This window comes from Dipodomys ordii, unplaced genomic scaffold, assembly GCF_000151885.1.
Source record: "Dipodomys ordii isolate 6190 unplaced genomic scaffold, Dord_2.0 Scaffold158, whole genome shotgun sequence".
In the NCBI taxonomy this organism is placed as follows: Eukaryota; Metazoa; Chordata; class Mammalia; order Rodentia; family Heteromyidae; genus Dipodomys; species Dipodomys ordii.
In genome coordinates, this window is record NW_012267374.1 from 982,272 (window position 1) to 991,710 (window position 9,439).

Genomic DNA, 9,439 nt, shown 5'->3' on the forward strand with positions numbered 1-9,439 from the left:
CGCCGCCCGCGGTCCGCGCGGGCCACGGGGGCCGCCGAGGCACCTCCTCCCGGAGCGCCGCAGACAAAGCCCCAACAGCGGCGGCACATGGAGAGGGGGAAGTGGCGGCGCGAGCCGCGGCCTACTCCCCGGCAGCCCCAGCCAACGTGCTCGCTTCCCCCTCTGGAATCCATTTTCCAGAAAAGCCGGTTTCTCCCCGCGGCGCCCTCCCTCCCCCTCCGGCTCACTCCACAATGTCACCGAGCTCCCCTCCCAGACCCAGCTCCTGGCGGTCGTTACCTCCCCGTTGGGCTGCGGCGGAGGAATCCTGTCCGAGGGGATCGGGTTGCGGGAAACGCGTGCTCGCTGCTCCCTGTGTCCGGCGCGAGTGGAGCTGTTGTAAAATGGCGGCCGAAGCTCACGCCGCTGGCAGCAAACCCGATCCAGTTCCACTCGCCTCCGAGCGCGCTCCCGGTGCGCGCGCGCCCCCGCGTGACCCCCCCCTTCCCTCCCCTCCCTCGCGCGTCCGCTTCTCTCACTCACTCAGCCCCTGCCCTCCGCCAGCTCCTCCTTCTCCCCCTACCACCACCGCCAGCCGCCGTCCGCCTTCTCCAGTCGGCCTTTCTTCTTCCCCCGCCCTTCTCCTTTCCCCCACCACTCCCCCTGCCCTCCGCGGCCGCTCAGGCACGAGTGGCCGCCTTTCCCCTCTTCGCTCTCACTCTCGCTCACTCCCACCCTCGCTAGCTCTCTCGACCCGTCCCCCAGTCCCTGCCGAGTCGGCTCCTCTCTTTCTCTCTCCCGCGCTGACGTGACGACGTAGCCTACGCCTTGGGACGCGCGCCCAAGGCTCCGCCCCTAGGCCCCGCCCCCCTCTTCCCGGGAGGGGGCGCGAGACCCCGCCCTTCCGCTCCGGCGGCGGCCGAGGGGCCGCAAGTGAATGAAAGGCCCGCCCCTTCCCCCGACACTCCTCTCCGGCTCCCTGGCTGGTGGGGCGGGCCAGCCGGCTCGGCGTGTCCCACTCGTTCTCCTTTGTCAGGAGACGAGACTTCTCCCCACCCCGCCCCACCCTACCTCTCCTCAGCCCCACACGCATGCCGTCCAGCTCCGAGTTCCGCCCCGCCCCACCCGTCCCGTTCCGTGCGGGACCCCGGGTGCCCAGCGCGGCCCCGGCTTCCCGGAGGGCACCCACCGGTCGGTGCGGGCCGGCGCCGCCCCCGCCGCGCTGTGGCTCCCGGCGGAGTCCACGCCGCTGCCACCCCGCGCTCCCCCAGCTCGGGAAGCTGCGGGCGCACGTGTCCCCCGGGGCGGGGCGAGGCAGACAATGGGGCCGCGGGGGAGGGGAGCTCGCGGAGACCCGCGGAGCCGAGGTCCACCGAGTGGCACAACGTGAGTGCGGGAGTCGCCCGGGGAGCCCCAGGCTCGCCCCGCGGGAGAGTGGGGGCATCCCGGGTCCGGCGCGCCTCGGCCTTCCCGCGAACCGGGAGCGGAACGGAGCGGAGCGGGCGGGAGGGAGGGAGAGGGGCGGACTCGAACGAGGAAACCCCCTCTGCGCTGGAAGCGGCGGCCGGGCCGCCCGGTGCAGCCCGGAGCTGCCCGCGCCCGGGGAGGACGGGAAGGCCAGATTTGGAAGCAGATCCGCTGGGTGAAGGGTTGTGCAATATTCCGTTTCTGTCCCTGGCCTTTTAAGCCGTGGAGGGCTCCTCCTGGAATAGTTTGAAGCAACTTAAAGCAGCACAAAGCTGAGCGCTTAGGACAATTGTGAGAAAATGAATGTAAAACACACACACACACACACACGGATCTTGGCAACTAAATCTTGTGTGAAGTGACATTCCCTTTGTAACGGTTTACAAGGTACGAGGAAGACAGGACGTGCATACTGATTTTATCCAGTGCAGCTTGTAAGGAAAATAACGATTGAAATGCTTACTAGTGACCCCAAATTAGCTCTTTGATGTGATAACAGATCTGTGCTTAGAGGAAAAGTTCCTGTCTAACCAACCCAGTCAAGAAGGATCTTGTATCTCCACTACCCCAATCGCTTACTGTCAAACATACCTCCTCTGGTATTTGGTTAGTTCACATTCCAGCGGTCGTGGATGACATAGCAATCAGAGTGCATAATGCAAGATAAACGTAGAGGAATACTGTAGATTAAACAAAGGAAATAGTATCTGAAACATGGAATTTTTAAAATTTAGAACTTCATGAGATGGAGTTTCTTTTTAAGTGCCTACCTAGGCAATGCCGTCTAACTCCCCCCAAAAAATCTATACTTCTGGAAGTGGTGCTGTGGCTCAAGCCCTAAAGCACTAGCCTTGAGCTGAAAAGCTGAGGGACAGCGCCCAGGCCCAGAGTTCAAGACCCACAACCTACCTAAATAAATAAATAAAACAATAAAAAATCTATACTTCTCTGACCAGATTCCTTTCCTACAGTCCCTTAAACTTTGTTGTATGCTTTTTTTTTTCCCCAGTCATGGGGCTTGAATTCAGAGCATGGGCACTGTCCTTGTGCTCTATTTTGCTCAAGGCTAGTGCTCTACGACTTGAACTACAGTGCCACTTCTAGCTTTCTAATGGTTAATTGGAGGTAAGAGGTCTCATGGACGTTCCTATCTCAGCTGGTTTCAAACCGTGAGAGAACTATGATCCTCAGATCTCAGTCTCCAGAGTAGCTAGGATTACAGGTGTGAGTCACCACTGCCTGACTGTTGTTGGCTTTTCTGAAGTACTCTAAATTGGCATTTTAAAAAATCCAGGACCTGATCATCTCCTTAATCTTTTCACATTTTTTAACTGCATTGGGGGTATGGGCGTCTTTTCTTTTTTGGTACTGGAGATTGAACCCAGGGCTGTGCACTTGTTAGCCTTTAATCTTCCTTGAGAGTGAATATGGGGATGAAAATCATCTACATGCATCCAGCAGCACTAGTTGGAAAATGAGTCATTTAGAATACTTCCTTCTCCCCACCTTCCTATCTGTTTCAAGTTTTGATAATTGTCTTCCAATCTCTACTTCTTGCTGATAACTATTTAAAGCCACTACACTCAAACAATATCCATTCAAAGCAAGCCCAAATCCCTGTCCTCCCTCTCTTCCTAATCTTTTTCCACTTCTCCTTCCCATCTCTACCCTGCCCTCCCTCCTATTCCCCTTCTTTCACTCATCCCCTCTTCCCCTCCAATTACAAATACAAATTAGAGGGGCTGGGAAGGTGGCTCAGTGGTAGAGCGCTTGCCTTGCATGCCTGAGGCCCTGGATTCGATTTCCCAGAACCACATAAGCAAAAAGAAAAAAGCCGGAAGTGGCGCTGTGGCTCAAGTGGTAGAGCGCTAGCCTTGGGCTAAAGAGCTGAGGGACAGTGCCCAGGCCCAGAGTTCAGGCCCCACGACCGGACCCCCCCCCCAAAAAAAACCAAACAAATGAAAAAAACAAATACAAATAAAATAGTAGTTACAAATAAGATTCTGTGGAGCTCCTGGAGAAGGGCTAGAAAGGCTGAAGATTATAAATGGTGGTGTTATACATAATCTTCAACATCAAAAAACTAACATGGAAGGGATGGTGGGAGAACGGCAAAGGAGGGGGTAAGACAAGAAATGTATTCATTACCTTATTCAAGTAACCCCTCTGTACAGCATCTTCATAAACTAAAAATAGCCAGACAATAGTGGCTCACATCTGTAATCCTAGCTACTCAGGAGGTTGAGATCTGAGGACCAAGGTTCAAAGCCAGCCTGGGCAGGAAAATCCATGAGACTCTTATCTTCAATTAACCATCAGAAAACTGGAAGTGGCACTATGGCTCAAGTGGTAAAGTGCTCTTTTTGAGCTGAAGAGCTTGGAGACAGGGCCAAGGCCTAGAGTTCAAGACCCACAACTGACCAAAAAATAAAAAGGCAAAGAAACCTTCATAGCTTCACATTTGTATACCTACAATAAAAGTGCAAATCCTCAACAAGAGCTACCTGACTCACTAGCTTTATTTTAGTCATTTTTTTTCCCACAGCTTTGGCTAGCCTTCCTCAGTTCTGGAATTTTTTGAGGTTTGTTCACAGTGAGGAGCTGCGTACAAAGGGAAGTGGCTGAGTAAAAAAACAATCACCTACTCTTTTTTTTTTTGGGTCGGCCGTGGGGCTTGAACTCTGGGCTTGGGCCCTATCCCTCAGCTCTTCAACTCAAGGCTAGCACTCTACCACTTGAGCTACAGTGCCACTTCCGGTTTTCTAGTGGTTTATTGGAGATAGAGTCTCACAGACTTTCCTGCCTGGGCTGGCTTTGAACCGTGATCCTCAGATCTCAGCCTCTTGAGTAGCTAGGATTACAGGTGTGAGCCCCTGGTGCCCGGCTTTCACCTACTCTTAATTTAACATTTTTTTTGTTCCTGAGGTGGGCCTCTATTTGCCCAAGCTGGAATTGAACTCCTTTTAAGCTCAAGCTATCCCATGTAACTGAGTCTACAGACATGTGTCATCATGAGCACTCACTTTGATGCCTTTGTAAATGATTTTCAAAACTGCTTGTTCTAAGCTTGACCGCAGAAACTAATTTACTGAAAACTGGAGAAACCCATGTAAGTTAAAAAAAAAATAGCCTGCTGCTAGTGGCTCACACCTGTAATCCTAGCTACTCAAGAGGCTGAGATCTGAGGATCACGGTTCAAAGCCAGCCCAGGCAGAAAAGTCCGTGAGACTCTATCTCCAATAAACCACTAGAAAACCGGAAGTGGTGCTGTGGCTCAAGTGGTAGAATGCTGGCCTTGAGTTGAGGAGCTCAGGGACAGTGCCCAGGCCCAGAATTCAGGCCCTACAACCAATAAAAAAATAAAAATAAAATAATTTTTTTTAAAAAGGTGGATTAACTTGGTGTGAGAGATACACTGAGTTAAATGGAAATGCGTGTGTAGAAAAAAATGGATATGAAATCTCTGGTACAAGAAAGCATTTGTTGCCAGGCGCCAGTGGCTCAAACCAGTAATCCTAGCTACTCAGGAGGCTGAGATCCAGTCAAGGCAGGAAAGTCCATAAGACTCTAATGTCCAATGAACCACCAGAAAACCGGAAGTGGCACTGTGGCTCAAGTGGTAGAGTGCTTGCCTTGAGTTGAAAAGCTGAGGGACAGCACCCAGGCCCAGAGTTCAAGCCCTGTGACTGACCAAAAAAAATTGTTAAATTTATTTCTCAATTTTCCATTTAGTTTCTATCACATCCTCAATATAATGCTTAGTAGGTAGTTGCTGAAGTAAACCAAAGGATAATATGCTAAGTCCAGACAATGTTGCAATATCATATCTGTTATTAAAGATATTGTGGCCTTGGACAAATAATTTCATATCCCAGCATTTCTATTTCAATACAAAACATTAACATGATTTTTAATGTCTTCTGGCGCAAACATTTGTGATTTTTTTTTTTTTTTGCAGGGAGGGATGCCAGTCCTGGGGCTTGAACTCAGTTCCCTGAGTTCTTGTGCTCACTCTACCACTTGAGCCATAGCTTTACTTGTGGCTTTTGGTAGCTAATTGGAGATAAGACTCTCATACTTTCCTGCCTGCACTAGCTTCAAACTGCAATCCTCAAATCTCAGCTTCCTTATTAGCTAAAATTACAGGCATGCCCTTCCTTGTGATGTATTTTTAAATTTTGAAACTGCCCTTTGTATCATTTAAGATCTTCTCTCCTTTAAGTACCGTGGTTTGAACTCAGGGCCGTCCATTTGCTAACCTGGTTAGGGACAGCTGGACAGTAGGATTTTCACTGGTTAATTTTAGGAAGGTTCTTATTCTTGCTTGAGTGTTCATTTCCCTTACAGCAAAATATTTTCTTTATATGGATCCTTGCTCCCAATGAAAGTAACAGTAATAGCAACAACATTGATAACATCTGATTTGGGATATTCCCAGTGAGCATGTGGAAAAGTAGACATATAAACTGTTTTGAAGACACTAAGTTAATACAAACTTAGTTTAGAAGACAATTTGGTTTTAATGCATTATTTCTGGATATATATTTGAAATACAGAAGTATTTGTAAAGTACATGTAAAAAAAGTTGGGCTGGGAAGGTGGCTCAGTGGTAGAGTTCTTGCCTTGCATGCATGAGGCCCTGGGTTCGATTCCTCAGCACCACATAAGCAGAAAAAGTTGGAAGTGGCGCTGTGGCTCAAGTGGTAGAGCACTCATCTTGAGCTGAAGAGCTCAGGGACAGCTCCCAGGCCCAGAGTTCAAGCCCCAAGACTGACAAAAAAAAAAAGTGAATTATTGGCTGGGCATGGTGATATAAGCTAATAATCTCAAAACTTGGGAGGCTCAGGAAGGTGGATAGAGAGTTTGAGGTCAACCTGGACTATATAGTTCAAGACCCACTTGTGTTTCGTAGCAAGACCTGATCTCTAAAAAAAAAAAGTTACTCATTTGTTTCATTACTCTCACCATTTGATAATTTTTGAAATAGTAAAACTATGGAAACCTGTTGAGTTGACTCTTCATGGAGGACTGGATTTTCTTTTTTCTTTCTTTCTTTTTTTTTTTTTTTTTGTTGTTGCCAGTCATGGGGCTTGAACTCTCTGGGCCTGGGCACTGTCACTGAGCTCTTCAGTTCAAGACTAGCACTCTACCACTTGAGCCACAGCGCCACTTCCCGTTTTCTGGTGGTTAATCAGAGCTAGGAGTCTCACTGGACTTTCCTGCCTAGGCTGGCTTTGAATCGTGATCCTCAGATCTCAGCCTCCTGAGAAGCTAAGATTACAGGTGTGCGACCCCAGCGTCGGCTGACTGTTTGGATTTTTTAGTTGTCTAAAACTCTTCCATCTGCAAAGTGCAATATTATAAGAAACAATTCCTTTTCTGAATTTTCCAAAACATTAGACAGTTACCATATTTTATTACTGGGGAGGGAATCCCATAATTCCTATGGGGAAAATCCACAGAATCATAAAAACCTAAAGGTAAAAGAGACTTGGCAATGCTGGGTGCCGGTGACTCATGCCTTGTAATCCTAGCTACTCAGGAGGCTGAGATCTGAGGATCACAGGTTCAAAGCCAGCCCAGGCAGGAAAGTCCGAGAGACTCTTATCTCCAATAAACCATTCAGAAAACTGCAAGTGGTGCTGTGGCTGAAGTGGTAGAGTGCTAGCCTTGAACTGAAGAGCTGAAGGACAGCGCCCAGGCCCAGAGTTCAAGCCCCATGACCAACAAGAGGGAGAGAGGGAACAATACATTCCAATCTTTAGTAATCAAGTCTCACATCTTATTTTTATGGTAACAAAACAGTAGGTTAAAAATTTTAATTATATTTTGAGAAAGACACTATCCAGAGAATGACAAACCAATATATAGACAGGGCAAAAAAATCTTTGCAAAAAACCAATATGATAAAACATTGCTGTCCAAGATATACAAGGAATTCTTAAAACTTGACTACAGGAAGTTAGGCGCTGGTAGCTCACATCTATAATCCTAGCTACTCAGAAGGCTGAGATCTGAGGATCACGGTTCAAAGCTAACCCAGAGAGGGAAGTCTGTGAGACAATTATTTCCAAATGAAGAAAATAAATAACCTAATTTAGAAATAGGTATAAATAGGTATAAAAAAGTAGGATCTGTATAGAACAGATCCAGGGAAAAAATATAAATTGCACAAAGGCATATGAAATAATGTACAATATCTTGCATCGTGAGATACTATTATATATCTACTAAGAAAGACTAATATCCAAAATAGACAATGTTAAATGTTAGTGAGAATGTGAAGTCAAAAAAGTTCCCATTGTTTGGTGAGAAAGGAGTGTCAAAAATGGTTTATCCCCATATAAAATAATATTGATCAAAATGAAAAAGAATAATATATCCCTTTATAAGATGGTTTGGCAGTGTCCTACAAATTATACTCTTACTCTGCAATTCACCAATTACATTCTTTGGTATATGCCTAAATGAATTGAAGACCTGCACATAGATGTTTATAACTGTTCTATTCATAACTGCCCCAAGTCAAAAGCAACTTACATGACCTAATATTGTAAATGAATAAATTGTGATACATATGAAATATAATATTTGGTGCTATAAAGAAATTAGCTCTGGCTGGGCTCCGATGGTTCACGCCTGTAATATTAACTACTCAGGAGGCTGGGATCTGAGGATCACGGTTCAAAGCCAGCCCGGGCAGTGGGCAGAAAAGTACGTGAGACTCTAATCTCCAATAAACCACTGGAAAACTGGAAGTGGCGCTGTGGCTCAAGTGGTAGAGCGCTTGCCTTGAGCTGAAGAGCTGAGGGTCAGCGCCCAAGCCCAGAGTTCAAGCCCCATGACCAACAAAAAAAAAAAGAAAAGAAAAAAAACAAATTAGCTTTGTAGCAACAAAAGAACATAAGACATATTGTTAATGAAAAAAACTAGTTTGAAAAAGTAAGATACTGTGTGACATTCTGGAAAATACAAATGTATGATAACAATAACACAACTGGTACTTGTCCAGGGCCCAAGGGAAGCAAGAGAAAAATAGAAGATACACAGGTTTTTAGGGTAGTCACATAATGTTATATTGTATTACATTACAGTATAATTATAGATACCTGTCTTTACATTATTTGTCAAAATCCATGTGGTATAAATTTCCAAGGATTAACTCTAATGTAAGCTAAAGTCTTTAGTTAGAGTGGTTTATCAGTATTGGCTTGCCAATGTAACAAATATGAAAACAATACATTATGTTACTAGGAAAAGGGGGTTCATAAGGTGGTATGTAAAAGCTCCATTTTCTGGTGCTGGTCCTGAGGCCTGACCTGAGGGCCTGACTACTGTCCCAAAACTTTTTTGCTCAAGGCTAAGCACTCTGTACTTGAGCCACTGCTCCACTTTTGGCTTTTATGGTAGTTTCTTGGAGAAAAGAGTCTTATGGACTTCCCTGCTTAGGCTGGCTTCAAACCAAGATGCTCAGATCTCAGCCTCTTGAGTACCTAGGATTGCAGGCATAAGCCATCAACACCCTGCCTCTGCTTATTTTTCTATAAGGCAAAAAGTGCTCTAAAATCTAACTATTTTTTATATTTAGGGCTTAAATTTTAAGTTGTAAAGATAATGTTAGACATTTTCTCTACTAGATTTTTTTTTTTTTTTGGTTTGTTGTGGGGCTTGAACTCTGGGCTTGGGCATTGTCCCTCAGCTCTTCAGCTAAAGGCCACTTGAGCCACAGTGCCACTTTTGATCTTTTCTGTTTATGTGGTACTGAGGAATTGAACCCAGGGCCTCATGCATGCAAGGCAAGCACTCTACTACTAAGCCACCTTCCCAGCCCCTAGTTTTAGATTTTTATTCCCCATAAGAGTAGAAGCTCGGGCTGGGAAGGTAGCTCAGTGGTAGAGTGCTTGTCTTGCATGCCTGAGTCCCTGGGTTTGATTCCTCAGCACCACATAAGCAAAAAGAAAAAAGCCAGAAGTGGCACTGTGGTTCAAGTGGT

The 9,439-nt window shown here is 46.6% G+C and overlaps 1 protein-coding gene across 5 annotated transcripts in view; it reads right to left on the reverse strand.

Moving 5' to 3' along the window:
• Window positions 1-784, reverse strand: part of Syncrip (synaptotagmin binding, cytoplasmic RNA interacting protein) — a 37,629-nt gene extending 36,845 nt beyond the window's left edge. For 3 of the 5 annotated variants that reach the window (XM_013032863.1, XM_013032862.1, XM_013032861.1), the window contains exon 1: window positions 280-784. The gene's annotated coding sequence lies outside the window, so the exon portion shown is untranslated. The remainder of the gene's footprint in view (window positions 1-279) is intronic. The other 2 variants (XM_013032865.1, XM_013032864.1) reach the window with 1 other exon arrangement.
• Window positions 785-9,439: the final 8,655 nt, after the last annotated feature.